At 46.6% G+C, this 23478-nt stretch overlaps 1 protein-coding gene and 1 long non-coding RNA gene across 5 annotated transcripts in view; one reads left to right on the top strand and one right to left on the bottom strand.

The window, feature by feature from the left end:
- Positions 1 to 23478, top strand: part of SMG6 (SMG6 nonsense mediated mRNA decay factor) — a 194606-nt gene that overhangs the window by 146898 nt on the left and 24230 nt on the right. The window lies entirely within an intron of this gene.
- Positions 9388 to 22847, bottom strand: LOC133057051 (uncharacterized). Of its 2 annotated transcripts, none has more exons than XR_009692963.1 (4): positions 22220 to 22847; positions 17888 to 18024; positions 16943 to 17115; positions 9388 to 12122 (listed from the first exon to the last, which is right to left on the bottom strand). It is a non-coding gene; the product is annotated as an uncharacterized LOC133057051 (long non-coding RNA). The 2 variants fall into 2 exon arrangements; XR_009692964.1 differs by lacking the exon at positions 22220 to 22847 and adding an exon at positions 21519 to 21586.

The raw sequence follows: 23478 nt of genomic DNA, 5'->3' as shown, positions 1-23478 counted from the left end.
TTTCCACTGTGGTTTATCACAAGATATTGATATGGTATATCACAAGAATATATAAGTTCCATGTGCTATACTATAGTACCTTGTTGTTTATTCATTCTGTATATTCATTCTATATAGCAGCTTGCATCTGCTAATCCCAAACTCCCATCTTTCACCTCACCCACCAGTCTATGTCCCTGATTCTGTTCTGTTTCATAGATAGGTTCATTTGTGTGTCATATTTTAGGTTCCACATATAAGTGATGTCATATGGTATTTGTCTTTCTCTTTCTGACTTATTTCACTTTGTATGATAATCTCTAGTTGCATCCATGTTGCTGCAAATGACATTATTTTGTTCTTTTTTATGACTGTGAGTAGTATTCCATTGTATAGATGTACCACATCTTTATATGTGGTGTGTTTTAAATTAATGTTTTCTAAATTTGACTGGTCCTTTTCTTATTGGGATAACCTTATTCAGGTTGCATTTTTGTGGTCTGCCACTTTTTGATTTGCTGTTTTTTTACTTAAGGTATTTATATTCATTTCCATAGTGGGCCTGGCCTCTCTTTTCTGTCTTTACTGCTTTTTTTCTTTGGGTATTGGAGTATTCTGGTGTACTGACCCAGTGCAAAGAAATGGGAAGCAGCTTTTCTTTTTCGGTGACCTGGCAAGTATATAGAGTGTCTTACTTACAGAGTCTTTTTTTTTTTTACAGAGTCATTTTTGACTGTCTCTCATACTTTACCTTCAGCCTCTCAGCAGTCTTTTTACTCTGCCTTTGAAATATGTACAGAATCCAGCCATTTAACAATGATTTCTACTAATACCACCCTAATCCAAAATGTTGCTTTCTCTTGTTTAGGACTGTTAGTGTAGGCATGTTGTGATCTTTTCTCCCCTTCAGCCTAGTCTCAACACAACAGCCAGGGTGATCTTAAGATGTAAGTTGGATTAGCTAATACCACTGCTCCAAGCCCCTCTAGAGGATTTCTATCTCACTCAGAAGAAAATATCAAGCCCTTGCCAAGGCTTACATCCTTTCTGACCTCATCTCCTACCGCTCTCCACTTACTCTTCACTGGCCAAACTGGCCTCCTCATTCTTTAATCATGCCAAACAACTCAGGCCTCTGGGCCTTTGCACTTCTGTTCTGCTGTTACCCAACTGCATAGTTACTTCCTAAAGTCCTTCAGATTCCTGTTCAAGAGCCAGCCTTATCAGAAAGTTCTCTACCAGTAATAAATGGTAAAGAAATGGACAGTCTACCCCAGGCACTCTCTGTCCCTTCACTGAACTTTTATTTTTCTTCTTAACACTTTCCATCACCCCCCTGACAAGTTGGATTTTGTTTTGTTTTTGCTTTGCTTGTTTATTATCCTCCACCAGAATGTAAAAACTTTGATTTTATTTACTGTATACTCCCCAGTGCTTAGAGCAGTGCCTGGAGAATGGCTCCTGTTCCATACCATGAATAAATACTTATTGACTGAATAGGTGAATAAACTGAAGGAGCTTACCTATAAAGGCGCCTCAGCCTCTAGTAGTTTTGAAAATTCAGAAAGCCTCTGACACCTCCTTTTTTCTATTTCTTCCCTTAGTACATGTTTTTTTTTAAGGCTTTTTTAGCTCTTGAGTCAATTTTTTAGGCAGAAAAAAAATTTTTTTAGGTAAGATTATTAAGCTATAACAAGTACATATAATAAATAATTTGACAGTTTTAAGTGCTTGATTCAAAGTATGAGTTTTGACAAAAATATGCGGTAGTGTAAACATCACCACAGTGAGGATATTTTCATCACTTCTTGTGTCAATTTTCTTGACTGACCTTATCCAGAAATATCATTCGTTTCTCCAAAATCTTCACTTTTTTTTTTCCTGTGTTCTCTGATTTTTTTTCTTAAAATGTTAGCTGTTTACATTTCTTCATTTTCAAAAACTATCTCTTACATTTATTGTCCTCTAATTTATTAACTTTTATCTTTTTTTTCTTTAATTGTTCTTAAACTTGTTTTTTTCTTCTGCTTGTGTTGAATCTTCTGTGTTTGCTTGTTTCTCACTCGTTTGCTTAAAAGCTTTATGACTTTGAACGTGTGGTTACTAATACTTTGGCTCTACTCCAGTCCATTTAGATATGTACTCTTCTAATGGTCATTTTTTAAGTAATCTTTGATTATCATTTTTATTTCTTTCTCTTTGATTCTAAAGTTACTTGGAAGTTTTGTTTTTAAAGTTGGATTTCTTAAACTGTTATTAATTTCTACTTTGGGATTTTTTTTTTAGAATTTATTGAGATAAAATTTGTATAACATGAAAATTAACTATTTAAAGTGAGCAATTCAGTGGCATTTAGAACATTCAGTGTTGTACAACCAATACTTCTGTACTCATAGCATTTTAATTCCAGTTGTTTATCTCTGATTTTTAAAATAAAATGCATTAGGTTCTTTTTCTCTACTTATCAAGTGGAAAAATTACATAGGATATAACTAGCTATCAGTTTAGTTAGGATCATGATCAGCTGCAAGATGCAGAAGACCCCCCAATAACAGTAACTTAAATAAGATAGATTTCCCTCTCAAGTGGAGGAAGCCCAGAGGTTTTTGGATTTGACACTTCCATGGTGTCATGGACCAAGTTTCTGTTTTTTTGCTGGGCCTTTTACTTGGTTTTCATTTCCAACAACCTCTTAAAGTCTAAGATAGCTATTGGAATGCCAGCCACTTCATCTGCCTGCAAGCCTGTGCGAAGTAGAAACAGTTAGAGAAGGAATGCAATTTTTAAAAAAGTTTTAATAAAGGCCTTCCCTGGGAGTTCATACACATTACAGTCTACATTCTACTGGCCAGAACTGAGTCACTTGGCCAAACGTAGTTGCAGTGTAGACTGGGAAATATTTTTATTCTATTAATAGGTAGACTATGAAAAAAAGTGTTAGTCACTCAATTATATCCAGCTCTTTGCAACACCATGGACTGTATACACAGCTAAAAATCAAGGGCTCTATTACAGAGGAAGAGAAGGAGAACAGATAATGGGAAACAACTGGCAGTTTCTGCCGCACACTCCCATGCGTAAGTGCAAGACTTCCTGCTTCCTCCTCTCACCACTCCTCCGTTTCCTAGTTTGTATAGGTATCATAGGTATCAGATTTTAGTTTATCTGAGAACGTCTTTCTTTTGCCCTTCTGCATGAATAGGGCAGTGTGGGGCACAAAAGTATGAGGCCAGTCAGATTTGTGTGGGGTTCTTTTGTTTAGTTTTGTTTTTTAATGCTGCTGGGATTGTTTTTGGAGAAGGAAATGACAGCCTGCTCCAGTGTTCTTGCCTGGAGAATCCCAGAGACAGGGAACCCTGGTGGGCTGCTGTCTGTGGGGTTGCACAGGGTCGGACACAACTGAAGCGAATTAGCAGCAGCAGCACTAGCAGCATTGTTTTTTCTCATTGTCCTTGGAAGTTAAAGACTGAACCACGGTATGTCTTGGTCACAGGTGGCAGATGTCTGATAGGTGTGTTATCATTCTGTGCCAAAGACAGGCATTACTAATTGATTACAGCACTCTTTCCCACCAAATACAAATTTGTATTCATTAGGAAAAAAAACCACAAAGCCCCCCCTTTTTTTTTTGCCATCTCTAATGAAGGTGTTGGTTTCAAATTAAATTTTTTAACATGAACTTTGAATATGGAGAAGGAAATGGCAACCCACTCCAGTATTCTTGCCTGGAAAATCCCATGGACGGAGGAGCCTGGTGGGCTATAGTCCATGAGGTCACAAAGAGTCAGACACGACTGAGTGACTTCACTTTCTTTCACTTTTGAATATTCAGGCTCCAAATCTCTCTGTTACTCGGGAAAGTTTGCTTTTCCTTTTTTCCCCTCTTTCCTTTCTCATTTTTTAAGTTATTGCTCTTTTCCTATCAGTCTTGATCTTTCTGAAATAGCTTTTTAAAGATTTACTCTCCCCTGCCCATTATTTTCATCTCTATATTTTCTTCTGTGTTACAGAAGAGGCTCAACCAAGTCACCCATATCACTAATTTGCTTTTCTTTTGTTGTATTTAACTGCTGCTTATAGCCTTACCTATAGTTTTTCCTAATCATTTATTTTCTCATATGACTGCCTTATCTAGATTGAAATGCAGTTTACTCTGTTTTTGTGTGTGTGTGTTGTTGTTTTTTACTTGTTTATTGAAGTTTAACCTTCATTAAGTAATATGCACTACTTTTGAGTTCAGTACCTTTTTACATATGGTTATACCCATGCTAACTGTGACCCCAATCAAGATACAGAATATTTCTAGAATCCCAGCAGGCTTTGTTATGCCTCCTCTCTCCTCTCCCTTAACACAGGTAACAATTATCCTGACCTTGTTCACTCTTTCTTAGTTTTGCTTGTTTTTGACGTGTGTGTAAACAGAATTATATTGTATTCAGTACATACCCTTTGTTTCTTTTGTTCAACACAATCTATGAGAGATTCATTCAGGCTATTACACGTAAGAGTAGTTCATGCTGCATTATTGCTGTGTTGCATTTTGTTGTATAAATACACTACAGTGTACCACTTCTCCTGTTGATTGACATCTCTTTTACCATTCTTGGTTATTATGAATAAAGCAACCGTGGACATATACTCTTTTTCTCTTTGATGTGTACCTGGGATTGGGCTTGTTAGGTTGTAAGGTAGATGTGTGTTTAACTTCAGTAGACACTGCCAAGCAGATTTCCAAGGAACTTGTACTAGTATACATGACCATCTGCAGTATAAGAGAACTTAAGTTGTTCCATGTACTTGCCAGCTCTTGGTTTTAATTTTGATTTTGGTTTTCATTTTAGCCTTTCTGGTGGGTGTACAGAAATATCTCATTGTGACTGTGATTCACATTTCCCTGGTGAATAATGATGTTGAGAACCTTTTCTTCTTCTTTTGGTCACTTGGATGTCCTCTTCTATGGAGTGCCTGTTCCTAACTTTTGCCCATTTTTCCTTTCAGTGAGTGGCTTGTCTTTTCTTACCAATTTATAGAATAATTTTTAAAATACTCTGAATGTAAGTCCTATGTTGGGTATACGTGTATGTATTAAAAATACCTTCTCTCAGCCTTGGCTCATATTTTCACTTTTAATGGTGTCTTTTGATAAACACAAGTTCTTAATTTTTATGAAGTCAAATTTACCAATTTTTTTCTTTAATGGTTAATACTTTTTGTGTCCTATGTAAGAGCTATCTGCCTACAAGATCATGAAGATATTTGTTCTTTTCTTGTAGAAGTTACATTATTTATCATTCACACTTAGGTCTGTAATCCATCTCAAATTAATTTTTGTTTATGGCATGAGGTAGAGAGAAGGTTAATTTTTTCCATACAGGAGCATTTTCCCTTGATTGAGCACCACTGACTTATTACATAACACACATGACTTTATATTGGGGTCTATCTCTGGACTTTCTATTCTGTTACAGTGATCTGTTTATCTGTCCTTGTGTCATTACTGTTGAAGATTAAATGAAAGTTTCCAGAGTTTTTGCAATGACTGTTCTAGAGAGATACTCACTTATTCCTTACATTGGTATCCTTCTATTCAATTTAGTACCTTTTCATATGTTAGGTGATTTTTTTTTTCCCCATCCTTTTTTAGGCAGTCTGTACTTGTTCATATTGAAATTTCAGCTGGGGGTCTGTTAAGACTTTCCCATCCTCATAAAAAGAAAAGAGGAACATTTGATTTACCCTGCTGGCGTTAAACACTTCTAGAGTGGAACCTAAAGCTAGAGCTAGTCATGGCAAGGAGCTGACCCTTCTCTTTGCTATAATAGACCAATCTCGTGTTCTCATTCTGGGGTTCTTGCCTCTTTAAGAAGCCAGACTCAGCTTTGTCTTCCTCCTGCCTCACGTGGCCAGCCACAACAGTTGTGATCCAGCAGCCACTAAGTTTCTTATGATACCCTGGTGAATCCAGCTGTGCCCTCCTGAGTGGACCAGAACCTACTTTGTCTCTTAGCCTAATGTCTCCAAGAAAAGGACATCAGTGGGGTATGGCTGCTGAAGTCTCATCTCTGTACTTATCAAGCAGGCAAAGGGTTGAACATCAGTTGTTCTTTTCCTCATTCCAGTCCCATCTGCAGTTTGTCTTACAGAAAATTCCTCATAGTTTCTGGTATGTGGTTGCCTAGTACTGATATATACTTTCTTTTTTCTTTTTCCTTCAGTTATTTCAGTGGGAAACTAGAAGGGTGGACAGAATAACTAGATGCATGTACTTAAAGCCATTCTAATTACAAGTCAGTGTTAGATTTTTTTTTTTTTTTTAATGTGTTTCTTTGCGGGGCCAGGGCAGGGTGTGTGGTCTGTCGTATGGTGTGTGGAATCTTAAGCTTCCTAACCAGGGACCGAACCTGTGCCCCCTGCAGCGGAAGCAGAGTCCTAACCACTGGACCGCCAGGGAAGTCGCCCTTTAAATGAGCGTCTAGCCTTCCAAGTTGAATACTTTGAAAGTTCACTGATTTTCTGAAAGTAAGTGTTGGTCTCCCTGTGTTTGGTCTCAGCTCTGCAGCTTGGTATCTCCCCTCACTGCCCACAGCCGGCGAGGTGAGTAGAACCATAGCCCAAAGGCCCAGTCGGCGGCTGCAGAAGATGAAGGCATTGGCAGACACCCAGAATGAAGTCGGAGGGCTTGTTTTGAAATTCACGGGTTTTCGACGCTCTGCTCACATGCCTTTATTTAATAAAAATGCCACCTCATGTTTCTTGCCAGCTTGTCAGGAGAAACTGACCCTGGGTGGGGGAATGACCCAGAATGTTGTGCTCTTGTCAAGCCAGAGCCCTTTCCCAAGCCAACTTGTTGAAGACCCAGCTAGGGAGCAGGGACTGTTTCCTATAGTCTTTGTAAGCCTAGTGCTCCTTATGATACTCAGGAATTGCTAAGTAGATAAGAATACATATTTAGAAGCTTAGGGCACTTTACACCTAGCTTTTTTGGTTTGTTTTGCTTTCTAATGTAGCTAAGGTTCATAGATTTTCTGTGTTTTATTTTTATTCTTCATTCTCTTGTGGGAAAAAAAACAGAGAAATTTTATATTTTCTACCTTGTAATTCAAATATGAGAACCCGGAACAGGAACAGCCCCCAGTAATATTTTTTGAGGCGGAAAGCAGTAATAGGAAAATATAACTCAGAGGACCCTGAGCTTCAGTGGTAAAGATACCTCCTTTCTCCAAGAATTAGGCCTGATCAGGGTTCAGCCCCACTCATATGGAATGCGAGGGGATAAATCACAACTAAAGACCTTGGCACTTCTGTAAGAAATTTAAATAACAGGCAGACATATAGAGATTCGTAAATATGTACTTGGTGCCAGCTAAACCACAGAGAAGATACTGCATTTGTGGCCCAGGGAAGTTAAATATTTGTGGTCAACTTAAAATTCAACATATAACTCTCATCTGTGATGGAAACTATCCAGAAACTGCATGGAGGGCGTGCTAGCTGCATGCTCTCTCAAAGGCCTCTCCTCTCACCCGGCCGGGCTGGAAGAGCAGGCCCCTGCCCCTTCCTTCACACTGCGTAGCTGGCAGTCCTTGTTAGGAGAGAAGGGATTCCCTGGCGCTCTGGGTACCTATCCCAGAAGGTAAGGCCATCTCTGCTTTGTGGCTCACTCCTTCACATCTGATCAAACAGCACTTGATCTAGGAGCCTTCTTCTGTCCATCTTAGATTAAACAGCCACTCTCTCTGCTAGCTTGTTGCTCTCTGTCCCTCTTGCCCTACTTTATTTTTTCCTAGTTCTTCCCACTACTTGTCCCTGTATTTGCTTGTTTCTCATTTCCCAAGAATGTTAAGCTTCATGACAACATGAACATAATTTTATTGACTATTGTATCCCTCTTGTCTCAAATAAACCCTCCTATGCAGAGCAGATGCTTAATAAATATTTATTGAATGAATTCAGTAGAATACTTGAAAATGTTTGGGGAAGTACAGTCCGGGGAGCCAAAGAGTTGTTGTCCCCTGATCCCTGGAATAGGGCACTGTCACAGCAGCAGCTCAGACTGTGAGATCAGCCGGAAGCCCCTCAAACGCCCTCCAGTTGTGTGGCGTCTGCGTAAAGTCCCTGATCGGGAGATGGGCCCTTGCAGACAGTGAGCGTGCCTTCAGCTGTACCAGGCGCCTCTTGCCATAAAACCCAGGTTACAAGTGGAGATGGCATTGACACAACTTAATTTTCGTTAAAAGTGTGACAGTGTTTTGTTTCTGGCCTTCAGTTTTGTTGAGGACCCTCCTGATGTTGTTTGCTCTGGTGTGGCAGTCGGGGCAGCACGCAGACTGGAGCACATACATGTACTGTTCACTTTCTTTTTTACGTATATAATTTTACTTACGTTGGCCGTGCTGGACCTTCACTGGTGTGCGGGCTTTCCTCTGGCTGCGGCGAGCAGGGGCTGCTCTTCACGGCGGCGTGCGGGCTTCTCGCTGTGGCTTCTCTTGCTGTGGCGCATAGGTTTGGCAGCGTGGGCTTCAGGAGTTGCGGCTGCCGGGCTCTGGAGCACAGACAGGCTTGGTCGTTGTGACTCATGGGCTTAAACACAAGGCATGTGGTAAAAAACAAAAATCAAAATGAAGAGTACAAATGGCTGAATTTTAAAAACAACCTTCCCACCTCTCATTTCTACAGCCTCTGCCAGCCTTGTTGCCAGTTTCTGGGGTGGCCGGCAGAGGTATTTACGTACATACTGCCACACATGATGCCACATATGGCTCTATTCCTTTTACATATATCGAACCCGTGTCTCCTGCACTGGCAGAAGATCGAACCAATGTCTCCTGCATTGGCAGGAGGATGCTTTCCCACTGAGCCACCAGGGAAGCCCTCGCATTCTTTTTGGATATGTCAGTGCAGTCCCCCTGGCCCAAGCCTGTTGTCATTTGAGACCCTGCCTGATTGAGGGGTCTGTGGCTGCTGAGCACTCCTGGCGTGTCGGACCTGATGGTGGCTGATGGACTTTACTGATGAACAGTTTTTCTTCTGTCTGCTTTTCCTTGCTGCTTTTGCTGAGTCTTTGAGTCATCCCAACACTGAGAGATTCCGTTGCAATAAACACGGCTAGTTTTCTGGATCTATTCCAGAACCTTACTGTTGATGATCTTTAGCATTTGGTATGAAATGTGCTGCACAAATGATGTTGACTATCTCTCAGATGTGCTGTTAAGTGGTTTTTTTTTTAATGGCAATGTGTATATCACCATTTATATAAATATATGTAAAAGGTGTAGAACCATAGTTAATCATATGTGGCAGTATGTGCATAAATACCTGGGTAGGCCACCCCAGAACAAGGGTGGCAGAGGCTGTAGAAATGAGAGGTGGGAAGGTTGTTTTTAAAATTCAGCCATTTGTACTCCTCGTTTTGATTTTTGTTTTTTACCACGTGCCTTGTGATTCAGCCGTTACTGAACAGCTTCCATTTGTCCTGGTACTTCAAACCCAGGTGTCACCATCTCTTCAGCAGCTCCTAGAAGAGATGCTGTCATTGAACTTCTCTTCTGCTTTGTCAGCAGTAGGAATGACTTTAGCCTACGTAACAGAATTCAGTGACGGGATTCAGTTCTAGCTCTGTGTCGTCCATTTTAAAACAGTTTAGGCTGTGAGTAGGCTTCGCTGGTACAGGCTGGTACAGAAATTTTGTGTCTCTGTCTTACCAGCATGAAGCACTGAAACTATACTGAGCAGTTTATAATAGTTTGTATGTCTCTCCGTGTGTGTGTGTGTCAAGTAAACAGCATTCAGAGTTGCTGGCTCACTGTCTCTAAACCTGTTCTTAGTCTGATGACTTGGAAAGACTTGGTAAAGAATCAGAAATAGACTCCAGGAGCAGCTTTTTTGGTCTTTTTCTCAAATCCTGTGAGGAGAATAGATCAGATGAGACACCATCAATGCTAATGCCATTTTACCAGAATGACCTGTAGAGAGGTCTGATTAAAAGTCTCGTTACGAATCATAATCTTCATTCTGCTCCATTCAGATCATAAGAAAGCTGCATGTAAGTTATTCATTCCCTCTGGGCTTGAGTTTACACTCTGTGAAATGGGAATGCTAGTAGTCCCCTAGCATGGATTACATGAGATAACATATGTGAAAACGCCTAGATTCTAAACATAAAAGTCTCTCTCTGTGTGTATATACACATATATATGAAATTGAAAGTGTTAGTCGCTTAGTCGTATCTGACTCTTTGCGACCCCATGGACTGTAGCCCACCAGGCTCCTCTGTCCATGGAATTCTCCAGGCAAGAATACTGGAGTAGGTTGCCTTTCCCTTCTCCAGGGGATCTTCAGGACCCAGGGATCGTACCCGGGCCTCCTACATTGCAGGCTGATTCTTTACCATTTGAGCCATCAGGGAAGCCCATATATATATTCTTTATACTGATTGAAGGAGCGGTTAAGACGACTCCAAAGAAACGACCAGGTACAATCCAGTCCTGCATCAGATTCCCGTATATCCTCCCCATGTGCCATGCAGTTTATGTGTTTCTGTTGCTGTTTTCTGTAATTCATAAGGATTCCCCCTGATCCTCCATCATCTTACTTTTCCACTCTTTGAGCTCTTGCCATTATCTTGTAGCTTTGGGTGTCAAAAAACTGTTAGATTTGCCTTTTAGACTAAGTTGCAGGCCCAGGCCCTGCAAGAAATTAGGCAGAACTCAGGTTGTTTTTCAGATGGCAAAGCAGGGGCGCTTAACAGCTGTGATAGCCCAGGAGTCTCCCATCACAGACACCTGCAAGTGAGGGTTTGTGAGCCCTTCAAGGATAATGGCAGACACCACTTTGGAAATAAAGTCGTGCTGTCCTGGGTGCCCCAGCACCTCCCGTGCTGGCCTCCTTCGGCACTGTTCCTCTGCAGTCCCACCCTCCTCTCGGCCCTGGCACATAGTCCCGTGAACATGCCACCTGCCCTCTCTCTCTCTCTGGCCCCATCCTTTGGCCGCCCGATTTATTTTTTCCACATCCTCACTCTCTTCCAGTTCCAAGCTAAATAACCCTCACAGATGGCTTGTTCCATCAAAGCTGTTTAAGAACACAGGACAGTGAACTGAGGTCCAGAGGAGCTGCCAGAGCCCCAGGCTGCCCGTCCCATGGAGGCCCCAGACAGCTTTGTCGTCAGCTCCCTAGAAGTCCACAGGCAGGGAGCAGAGACTGGCAGTTTGGGTGGTGGAGTGTCTCTTGAACACTGTAATCCTCTACAGCTAGCAACTAGTTCTCACTTAGATTTACAAGTCAGAGCCTGGAGCCGGCTACATCACATACTCCATTTTCCACAGGAGGCTGAGCACTTTGCTGTTGGCATCTCTCCCCCACTTTTTTACAGCATGGAAACCCAGCAGGAAATGGCAGTCCCATTTGTGTTTTGGATCATGGTCTGAGTCCTTACTGAACCTCTTGTGAACTCCTGGAGAGGCCTAGATCCCTGCTCTGCCTGACCTGAAGGGCAGTATTCCCAGCTGTCAGCACATCCTTGGGAAGCGGGTGAGCCTCAGATGCCTGTTAGAAATCCTGCCGAGGAGAGAGAATCCAGAATTTCACTCTTTCTTTCCTGTCAGCAAGGACACGGAAGTTTCCTGTCTGCCTTGTCATCAGCTTCAGAGCATTTTCTCCTGCATGTCCCCACGTACCACGCAGTGGTCCGCGAGCTTCTGCCCCAGGCACTGCCTCAGCACCCGCCTTCCCTCCGTCATAATCAGAGGGGTCCGAGCAGTTCTGTCCTCGTGACAAGGCGGCCTTTTCCTTGCCTCCCAGTTATTCCAGTGAGCTTTGCGACCTCTCTGGTCACGGTCTCCCTCTCTCTCCCCTCCTTCTCCCACTTTCCTCTCCGACTTCAGCCTTTGTAAGTAGATTCCTCTCTGAGGTCACTGAGGAAGGGCAGCGTGTGCCTTTTGCTGTGGTACAAACTCCTTTCCCTCAGAAAGCGGAGTTCCCTGGAGAGCCCCCCTCCCTTCCTCCGTTAGAAGCCATGCTGGTAGCTTATCTGCTTGAACTCGGGCATAACAGGGCAGGGAACGGTGATGTGTGTGGAGCGGTCCGGCCAGGCGGAGGGAGGTTAAGTCTCAGCTGGAGAGAGCAGGCAGTTGAAGAAGCATCCCCTGGAAAGAACAGAGGAGAAGGAAAGGGAAAGTTCTGTGAGAACTCAGTCAGAAATCAGCATCTCCTCCCTCAGCCCGGCCTCTCTACTGAGAAGGAAGCTATTGTTCTCTCTCTTCTCCTCCTTGTTGCTCCAGGATCAAGGATTGCTAGATGAACCACGCGCGCTGTTGCTTTCACTGTAAAAGTCTCTCAGATTGACAGATTTGTGGAGCCTGTGGGTACCAGGAAGGAGCTTTGACTTCCTTTGTCCTGTCCCCAGGCTTTCTCATGGACTTGTTTCTCTACAGTCCATCCCGAGCCCAAGACTGCAGAGAACTTTCTGGGAATACTCACATGTGGGTTTTAACTTGGCATTCCATAGTGACAAGTTTCCCATATTCATTCAGCTCATCAGCTGACCAGGTGCGGTCTTACCTGTGCTGTAAATGAGCTGAATGATAGAGCAGGTAGCCCGACAAGGTTTTGATTTGAGTGTCACTACTCTTGCCTGTAGCTTAGCCAAGGTCCCATTTGGTTCCTGTTCATCTGCATGTGAGTTCATCAGAATTGTTTCTTTTGTTCTGGGAGTGGGCCATTGGGCTACTGCTGAGCTGGGGGCGGGTGGGGCGATATATCCTTGAAGCAGTAGGTCCCTTTCTCCAAAAATACTGTTACTTCCTAAGAGGCTACAGAGTGTAATGGGCTTTGGAGTAAGACACGTGCTGTGCGTGCTAAGTCACTTCGGTCATGTCTGACTCTTTGCGACCCTACGGACTGCAGCACACCAGGCTTCTCTGTCTGTGGGATTCTCCAGGCAAGAAAAGAATACTGGAGTGGGTTGCCATGCCCTCCTTCAGGGAATCTTCCTGACCCAGGGATCGAACCCACATCTCTTGCGTCTATCTCTTGCATCAGCAGGTGGGTTCTTTACCCCTAGCACCACCTGGGAAGCCCGGAGTAAGACACAATGGGTTTAAATTCCAGCTTTGCCCCTGACTGGATGTTTGTTTCCTCCAGGCTTCAGTTTCTTCTTCCTCTTTCTGTCTCCCAGGATTACTGTGATAATCAGATGAAATAGCGTAGTGCCTAGCAACCATCAGCCACCACTTCATCTCCAGCACAGCTTTCCCAGTAAAATAGGCTATTTCCGCCACCGAGATGTTGTGACCCATGCAGACTGCAGAAGTAAAATGCTGACTTGGTCTGCATGCTGCTGCCCTGAACCTCCTTAAAGGGCTTCTTACATGCTCATGAGTTTTTGTTTCTAGAACGTGCCCTGCCCTGAGTTTGTTCAGTTGTTTTCTTTCACTTGTGAGAACGTCTTTTCATGATCAGTGCCCAGGGGCTTTAGAATGTCTGGACTGTGGTTCTCCTGGACGGGAAGCCTGTTTCCTCAGTGCCCACCAGAGGCAGACTGGTCCCCTGAGACCACCCCTTCTCTGGACTTCCCACCTTGGCTTTTCTTAAGCCTCCCTTCCCGGCCTCCGCCCTGGTGAGAGTAGTCCAGGAACCTTGTCCTCCGCCTCCTACAGGGCACAGTGGCTTGGCTTGTACCCTCCCAGCGGCCTGGTGGGAGCTGTGGGGTGTCAGAGACGGCCATGGGAAAGAAACGGCTCACAGGACGAGCCCAGTGCGTGCGCCAGCAGCTCCCACTGCCTGCTGGAGCCGGCTCAGTGAGCCGCTGACAAGAGTCTTCAGAACACTAAACAGGTGATTAAAACATCAGTATAAGTCTTTCCAAACTTCACAGAAAGCCAAAAAACTTAGCTTGGACACCACCAGAAATTTTCCGCTCTGGAGCTTTATAAACTGGTCTGATGTTTCTTCCTCTGCTCTGTGGCCAGAGGGGAGCTCTGTGCTAATGATTCATAAAACCCTCCGAGTCTCCCTGAGGGGCCGACCATATGAGAAGAACCTGTACCATCTTTTCCCATCCGGAATTATCTCCCGGCTCTCAGTTAGTTCAGATTCTGAACCTTCAGCCCTTCCTTCCAAAAGGCCAAACCCAGCTCTTGGCACCATCCCTCGTGACAGAGCCAGGCTCCAGCATCAAGGTCAGTGGCAGAACCGTCTTCCTGTCCTTCCCAAGATGACTGCCCAGAGTCAGAGAAACCCCTGAAGATGGAAAGAGCCCTTCGGAATCACCTGCGTCTCTGCACACAGGGTTGGGTGGCTTGCCCACCGTCACGCAGGAGAGCATGCAGTGAATGTCCCTCCTGTCCTGTAGCAGTTTGGCTGCCCCAGAGAAGTACAGCAAGCCCGAGAGCTCTGTCTTCACAAGACCAGCGGCAGGAGGCTGCCCCGTTCGGATTTTTTTATGATGGGCCCTTTCCCCTGCAGAGGCTGTAAGAGTCTCTGGCTGAAGCACAGGTGATGCTTCGGGCCCATTGAGGGCTGGGGCGGCTGGAGCGCTTCGAGCGGGGGCCCATTCCCAGCTCCTCCACTTACCAGCCACCCGGCCCGGAGCACGTTCCTCCTCTGTGCCTTGATTTCCTCGTCTGTAAAATTGAGGTTCTGACAGCACCAACCTCGTGGGGCTGTTGAGGGGATTAGATGAGGCACCGTGCCTGGCTCTGATGGGTAGAGCCGCACGCAGCGGGTTTTGTTTTGTTTTTGTGCCTGGGAAGCCCCAGTGGTGCTCTCGTAGGAAGTGGGTCTGGTGAGGTGGCAAGAATGCTGGCCTAGGAAGCCATTGCATCTGGCTTCACATCTCATTAATTTTTTTCTCATCTCTAGTATCATTATCTGAATGTAATAGTTACTGCTTCATAGGGTGCTGAGGGTTTCTAGATTAAAGACTGCCATGAAAAATGTAACCTATTTCTTTGTACCTTCACCGGAGTTGCATTTGAAGAGTGGACTAAGCTTGTGACTGCCTCCTCTTAGTCTTCCAGCCTTTAAAGCAGTGATTCTCCAACTTCAGCATTCCTGAGTGTTAATAGCAGGAACACTTACTTAAAGTACACATTCCGAGGCCGTGTCCCCAGAGGTACTGATTTATTTAGTCCAAAGTGGAGTCCAGGAATCGGTATTTTTAACCAGTTCCCTGTGTGATTCAGTGCAGGTGGTTTTTAAAATGCTTTTTAGCACTCAGGGGTGAAGAAAGGGGAGCTAATATTTATTGAACAGCTTGTGTATGCCAGGCATTTGGCTTACTTAAACCTTATCAAACTATAAATAGACTTCAGTTCCCTTTAGTTATTACCCACGTTTGTCCTGTCTCCAGCCATGAGGCCCTGTGCCACTTGGGACTCAGGCCTCTAGATGTAGAACCTGAAAAGGCAGCTTGAAGTCGCCTCAGGCCTCAGCCCCAAACTCAGGGAAGTTCTCTTCACTGTATTTTTAATATGCTGTGGGGATTCTCGAGATACAGGTGTGATGTTTTCCTCTGAGCATGACATCAGTGCTTTGAAGAGAATGAGTCTCACCTCTCTCTGAGGTGTGTTGTGCCTTGCCCTGGGGCAGCAGCCTGCAGTGAAGGCAAGGCAGGACGTGCCCAGAGCTTGGCTTCTCGAGGTTTCTTATTTCAAACTAGAAACTCTGTAGGTAGCCTGTCAGAAGAGAGCATCATTCCTTCTAGAGCCTGAATCTCCATGGGGAGCACCACCCAAAGCAGAAAGGAGCATCTCTGAGTCTGTCCAGGGTGTCCTGTTGTGCAGCACAAGGAGCGCAATTCATGGTTATGCAGTGTGGCCGGCACCCCCGCCCCCACCATCGTGATGGCGCCCGGAGCTGTCCTCAGGTCCCAGAGCTGCCGTTAGCCTCCCACAGTCGGCCATCCACGTCATCCAACTACCCATAGTGTGTATTAGATGCAGCAGATAGATTTTTCTTTAAATACACACACACACACACACACGTACAGATTACATGCCTGTCCTCAAGAGCCTTCCTTAAGAGAGAAAACAGGATAGCCTAATGGGAGAAAGATACTGTGAAGCATAAACAGATGAAATTTATGGATGTCATGAACTTGAGAGGGAAGGTGGCATTCTCAGATGACAAATGAAGGACTCAAAGAGAACTTGATAGGGTCCAATGAAAGAAGTAAATAATTACACAAAATCCAATAGGAATAAACCTAAAATCCTATTTTATCCAGAAAGTCAGCACACACAGCAAGTAATGTGCAGGACAATACTGAATAATGGGGTTTTTATAGCGTGGGAAGGCCTCAGTGAAGGAATGTGATAAAGGGAAATAGTTAGTGGAGGGCTTGCACGCAGTGGGGGGAGATATTATTTAGCCACATACGTGAAAACACTTTGGGGATTTGTTGATTAAAAGCTCACAATGTGTCACTTGGGCAAAGTGGTGAACAACAGAACATATGCTTTTTCAGCCGATTTGCAGAGTTGAGGTGTCCAGAATAGAACAAGGAGGAGCTAGCTGTGTGTTCTGTTCTCTGCTGCCAGACCGCACGTGGGCACTCGCTGCAGGAGACATTCGTCTCAGTGAAAGTCTTAGTGAGAGAATCCCCAGGATGTTGAGGAGACGGTTGAAGTGAGGAGCAGTGGAAGGAAGTGGGACTGTTTAGCCTAGAGAAGGTGTAACAGAGCAGACTTCAAAAAAATTGGAGGCCAGTCAGACAGAAGCAGAGTTAAGAACTTTGTCGTGGCCCCATAGAACAGAATTGGAAGCACAGGGAGGCAGATCTGGACGTGAAAGGGATAGACATTTCCACTAATGAGAACAGTCCAAAGGTGGAATAGGTTCCCTAGAAGGGAGTGAACCCCCTTGTAGACTGAGAACAGTAATGGACCTCTCATACAGCATGGTCAGGACTGAAAGTTGATAGGAAGAAGAATCTGTTAAGTAGGTCATAAGAAAAATTACTTACATATGTCTTCAACGTGAAGCGATAATGGCTTTAAGAGGATCTTGAGTCCTCTGCACCTGACATAGACGGGAAAGGGTTGGCTCGCTGGGAGACGTAGCGGGGGTTCCAGGGCGGCTCTGAGTGACTGCTAGCTCACTTTGTGGTGCCAGTACAGGTGTGGAGGGCTCCCCATGCTGTCGGAGGAGAGGAGGGGGACATGGAGGCCTCGCCTGTAGGTGCCGAAGGGGCATCTGGGGATTTGGAAGAGGTCAGTGCCAGGTTACTGTGGGATCCCTCCGTGGCCTGAAAGTTCTGTGAAGTCAAGGACTGCATCTACCTTGTTCTGTCTTTTTTAAACCATGTATGGTTTGTTTGTTTGTTTAATATTTATTTATTTGACTTCCCTGGGTCTTAGTTGTGGCACTCAGGATCTTCAGTCTTCTTTATGGCATGCAGTGTCTTTAGTTGGAGCATGTGGAATCTAGTTCCCTGACCAGGGATCAAACCTGGGCCCCCTGCATTGGGAATGTGGAGTCTTAGCCACCAGACTGCCCAGGAAGCCCTGCCTTATTCTCTTCTTGCCCAAAATGCTTGGCATGATCCCTGTCACATAGCAGAGCCTTAGGGAAAATGTGTGGGCAATGGGCCAGCAGGCTGGACGATAACTTCTTTTTTTTTTTTTTTTTTGGACTATAACTTTTTGAAAAGAAAGAGTTTGTATCACACTTAAAGGAAGGTGAGGGAATGAATTGATTGCATGAAAGTAAAGGCCTGTAGGTCGAGGCAGTTTGGGGAGTAATTTTTAGTCTCAGAGGTACCAGGGGGCAAATGGCATGCAGGGCAGTGTTGAACAGGGGTACCTGGAGTTGGGGGTTAGGGAGAAACGGAAAGGAGGGAGCGAAGCGATGTTTGGTGGGGAGACCTTGCACGGACCGTGGGGAGCGTTGAGAGAGACGGGGATTTCACCTGGTACCAAGGCTGAGCCCGAGGGATTTCTCCGTCCTGACTTCTTCAGGCTCTCTCCGCCTAAAAGGGATAAAGGAGCGTGTGCCCGGTCTCTACGAAGGGCTTTTGCTTCTCCCCAGGCTTTCTCTTCCGCTTCCCTTGAAGGAGAAGAAGAGAAGTGAGAATTCTACCCTTTTGGGTACGGTCAGTTATTGGTGTGGCAGGTATCTCTCTCCTGGGAGCTTGATTCTCCTGCTCTGAATGTGCCCCACCCCCTTCTACTGAACCCTCAGGGTCTAGAATGGGGCCTCGTGCACACAGTAGACACTTAGTAAGCATCTGTGGAGCTGAGCGGTGATTGGGTATGTTGAATGCTGCAGGCCTCAGCATTCACCCCCATACACATAAATAAAACCAGAAGCAAACTGGGTGATGGAGCCTGCACACGAATCCAAGGGGAGGCCTCCTGATGCTGACTGTGTGGCAGGCAAAGAGGCAAGTGGCTCAGAGTGACCAGAGCTCCAGATACCGTGCTCCTGGCCCAGAACTAACCGGCAGTGTAGAAGCCGACTGCATGTGGATATTTGCAGACTGAGACAGACTCAGGGCTTTCCTCCCCAGGGGCTGAGCTTGTAGCCTCCCCTGCTGGTTCAGTGAGTGAGGGCCCCAGCGCTGGAGCTCCAGGTTTCAGAGCAGCTGAAGCCAGCCAGACCTGAAAGGCTTGTGTTGGCAGTGCCAGTATCCGCCCAGCCCCTGCCAGTGCGGGTGGCTGCTCTCAGAGCCTCTGCAGGGGAAGCCGATTGGATTGCAGCCCGAGCTACTGCTGCCTATAGCTTGCTCCCTGCAACGCGCTCACTGCTGAGAATGCACCTTGCTCATCCAGTTGGAGCTTAGAGCTCCAGGGGAAAAAAAAAGTAGTTTCTTTCCACGAGGGAACAGTTCAAGAAGAGCCAGCTCTCCTCTACCCAGGAGAGCCAGGACTCCTCTCTCGCTTTGGTTAGAATGTCCAAGCTTAGGAAATTCAGGTGGGTATAAACTGTTTTTCTTGTGTTGAGAGACCTGGAGCAAGGATGCAGCTTGTCTCGTGTAGCGAGGACATCATTAACAGAGGCAGATCTGCCACCCACACCCCAATAGGAGGGGACCAAAGGGTTAAGGCAGCTGTGATTCACCACAGGACCTTATTTGTGATGTGTGCATTAGTGCTTGTCCTAAAGCCCCAGCCCTCGGGGCCCCTCTGGAGTCCTATAGAATGCATCCAGGCCTGTGGTTAAGTCCAGAGTCCTTGTAGAAAGCAGGAAGCGGGGGCCACTGCAGGAAGGCTGGCCCTTCCCTCCACCAGCTGCCTTGTCCAGTCACCTGGATCCAACACCTTAGCTCAAAATAAACTGTTTCAGCAGCTTCAGCAGCCAGGTGAGCATCCCAGGGCCTTTCCCCTCAGCCCTGAGCCATGTGCCCTTACCTCTGAGCCTGGCTTCCACACGTCTCCGTGGTGTCAGACAGAGTCCCCCTCCTGCCTCTGAGCAGAGCAGGGCAGCATAGAAGAAAAAGCATAACAGCCACTTATGTATTTAGCACTTTCTGAGCCTAGGTACCTTGCTGGATATTTGAGATGCATTATCTCTCTCAAACAGCTTTGAGCCGGGTCTCAGAGGCATTGAGTAACTTGCCTAAGGACACACAGCTAGAAAGGGTCCATCAGCACTTGAATTTAGACCTCCAACTATGAAGCCCAGGCTCTTGACCAAGATGCTGTATAACCTCAACTTGCCTCTTCCCAAAATGGACCTGGTTTTCCTTCTGTACTTACCTTCTTGCCACCAGGGTACACTCCACTTCTCCTCTGTTCTCCCACCTCTCCTCCTAGTGTGAACATAATCTCTGTCTCCCCCACCCTTACCAAGTCTTCCCACCTAACCATTTGCCAGTTCCCACCCACCCCTCGCACGCACGCGCACACACACACACACACACGGAGGTATGGGTAGGGCTCGCAGGCTGCCGTTCACTCTGAACAGGCATCTGTGCCCTGCCAGCTGATTGTGACCCATCGACCCCTCAGCTGGTGCAGACCAACCATAGCACTAGGGCTGGCTGAGTCTGGACACTGGGATCAAAAGAGACTGAGGGCCAGGCCTGTGCTGGAAGCAGTGGGGTCCTGCTGCAGCAGGGATGGGGAGCAAGTGACCTGCTGACCGAGCGGAGGCCCTGGGACAGGATACTCGGGGCTTGTCGGGATCCGTGTCTGACACAAGGATCCAGACCTTTTCTCCTTGTCCACTATGTCATTCAGCGCCTGCCAGGTTCTTCCCTCCTCTCCCCTCTGACCTGTGACCCTCTCTCACAATGCAGCAGTACCCATCCGTCCTGATTCAGCTGGGCTGGGAGTATCTGTCTCCCCCTCATCGTGAGCAGCTGCCTCGGTCTTCAGAGGGATTGTGCATCCTCAAAGCCAACTTCCCTCCCCTAGGAACGTGAATAACCCCTTTCCTGTGTCCCTCCAGCTCCAGAGGATTCCCTGTGTCTGAACTTTCATTGGCAGACCTCTTCTCAGACTGACCCACCCTTGGCCGCTGTAGAATCATCCTTCCAGGATGACAGACCCACACTTTGGTCTCCGGTGAGGATGAGTCGTGTATCACTAGAGGTTCTCAGTTTGTGAAAACGCTGTAGTCTGTGTTCAGTTTCTTGTAGCCAATCGTGCAGGCTTGGCTCATTAAAGATGATAATTAACCCATTGCTAATTGACCTCAGCAGCCAGCCGGGCGGGCCTGTGTTTTACCAGCCTTGGTCGTGGATTTATAGGCTATGTTAAGATTTCTTAATAATCTCAGCAAGACTTCACTTTTCTGTCTGCATCTTATTTGCTCTAAGGACATTCTGTGAAATTAACAAGCTATAAAGTTTGATTGAAGGTTTCAACAAATGTGAAAGTAATTGGCTCCATTTAGAGAAACAAGAAAAATAACCTGTAAACTTGAGTTTGTAGGGGAAAACCCGTGTGATTTTTCTCTGTAACCAGAGGAGCAGTAGTAAGCAAGACTTTTTAAAACCAGAAAAGAAAAAAAAAATAGAACTGGCTGATAGAGCAAGTTTAAATTCTGACCGCCCCAAACCAGAAGTTTAGAAAAAGGAGTTTTGCAAAATGTAGCCAGCCACTCCAGTGTCTGTGCCTTCCAGGAGGCCTGTCTGGAGAAAACAGGGGTCCAATAAAGATGCAGCGAGTCCCTCATTCCCTGGAGCTTGCATCCAGAGGCCTGGTTCAGCTCTCTGACCCCGCCTCCTGTTCCCTGGCTGGATCAGGGCTCTTCCCCCTTCCCCATGGCTGGTGTTAAGTCTCACAACTTAACGTCCATCTGTGGTACCTGCTGCTCAGTTCCTCGTCTCTCCCTCTCCCTCCACCACCTTCCATAAGACAGCTTAGATCTCTTTTTCTGTTCCTTCAAGGCATTTCTGCACAGCCTGTGCAGATGCTCTGCCGCGTGGCCATGGAGACTCACCGGCTTTCAGACAACACTGTTCATTCTCTGCTCATCCACCGCCCCACCCAAGATATGCCCCAGACTGCCTTCCCTCTTCTCTCTTTACCCTGGTGGTTTCTTCCTGCTTTCCTCAAGACCTCACCTTCCTCCGGGCACCAGCCTCCGCTTACCACATGCATGCTCACATTATCTCTCTCGAAGGAACTGAGCCCGGGACAGGCCGGGCTCCCATATCGCCCAGCCACATCTCACTTTCAGTTTTCCTTTCTGCTGGGTTCTTTGCGTGTGGACCTGATCCGGGTGATAGCTGGAGCCCTGAAGCTCGAGGTTTCAGTTCCCACCGGCGGGGCACGCTGCCCCAGACTGCCTTTGGGGGAGGGGAAGGGGCTTTCTCTGGGTGCCCTTCTTTGAGCTCTTCCCTGACCCGGAGCCCCAGTTTCCTTTCCTTCTTTCTTTTTAAATTTTATTTATTTTTGGGTCTTTGTTGCCGTGCGGGAGTCTCTCTAGTTGCGGCTAGCAGGGGCTGCTCATGGCGATGGCTTCTTTTGAGAGCCCCAGTCTCCTTTCAGAGCTGACTGGAGTGAGACATGAGAGGCATTTTGTCCAGTAACTTTGGAGTTCCTCGTGGTCTCCTGCACCGTGAGTCCCTCCAGGAGGACGATGACTGCCCCTAGGAAGTTGCAGGTCTCAGGTTCCCCGGGTGTTCCCTGGCCACCAGGCCTTTTCCTCACCTCCAGCCCTGGACCAGCCCCACCTGTTAACAGCCCAGATCTTTCTCCTATAGAGAATCTAGAATTTGCCCAGAGCTACAATGTACACACCATTTACATTCTCTGTTTTTCATTGATATAGAATGGAAAAATGTACTCACGAACAGAGCTATTGTGGGGATTATGTCATAGACTGCATCTGGGCTCCTTCCTTTCTGAGCGGGGAGCCCAACTTTAACCCCTCTCCTACCAGGAAATCCTCCTTGGCCAGACAAAGCTCGCCTTGGAGTTGGCTCTTTGTGGGTGGTTTAAAGGGCTTCTTCCGTTGTGACAGCCCTTTTTATCCACATTTAAACTTTTCTTGCCCAACTCAAGTGCTGGAGGCTCTGTATAGGAGGAACCTACCCTGCTGGGCTGGTCCCTCCCACCTGAAAGCAGAAGGCTTCAGCAGACAGGCCAGTGGGCTGGAGACTGAAGGGGTCTCTGGACCCCTGGACAAGCCCTGGACTTTCTGCATCTTGGAGTTCCCAGCTCCCTGATCGCCCCAGCCCCACTCCTTACCCCCGCAGTGCACTCTGAAACCTAAGGAGACTGTACAGCCTTGGCTCTCCTCCCCTGTAGTTGGATCACAAAGGCGAGGACATTCTTCCAAAAGGCTGGGTGACTTCTCTTTCTCCAAACTTGAGGAATTCTTTTCCACACCCCACTTAGAGACCCCGTTGGATCAGAGCTCCTTTGAGAATCATCCAGGAGTTCCTTTGCCCTCGGGGAGGAACTGATGGCCACAGCAGACAGAATCCCCCGGAAGCCAGGTTCCTTCCAAACAGAGTTGAAAACTAAAATGGGGAGGGGGGGAAGCAGCGGCTGGGGAAGGGAGGTGACACTGCTTTTGTGTGTGTGTCCACGTAGATGACAGTTCCCCGCGATCCTCTAAGGATGTGCTGTGGGCCGGCTCAGGATGTCTGCATTCCTGGAAATCCCCGTCTCCAGGAGCCCCACATCCACACATGTGGCCTTTCTCCCTCTTGGCCAGGAATGCTGCTTTGTTCCCCAGCCACTCGGCGTGCCCTCCGGCCCATGCCCTTACAGCAGGAATTGTCCGGCCCGCCTGTCAGCACACACACCCCTGGGCACACTCTCGTCTCCTGGGCAGGTTTCGGCTGCACACTCAGTGGGAGCGCCAGCACACCCCTCACCCCAGGGTGATGCCAGGGACCACCGTCAGGCTTTTCCTCTGTCCTTCTCTCACTCCTTCACCCCCACCTCCTCTCCATTCAGTGACAGCAGTCTCACATCGAAAAGGAAAGTCTTGGCTCCGTTACATAATTCTCCATAGTGCAAGCAGTAGCTGGGGCAGAAGGTCAGAGGTCACAGTGGGGTCAGGTGGCTGACACACACTGTAACGACAAGGTGGTTAAAA

This window comes from Dama dama, chromosome 5 (genome assembly GCF_033118175.1).
Source record: "Dama dama isolate Ldn47 chromosome 5, ASM3311817v1, whole genome shotgun sequence".
NCBI classification, from domain to species: Eukaryota; Metazoa; Chordata; class Mammalia; order Artiodactyla; family Cervidae; genus Dama; species Dama dama.
This window is presented reverse-complemented; position numbering and strand designations above follow the sequence as displayed.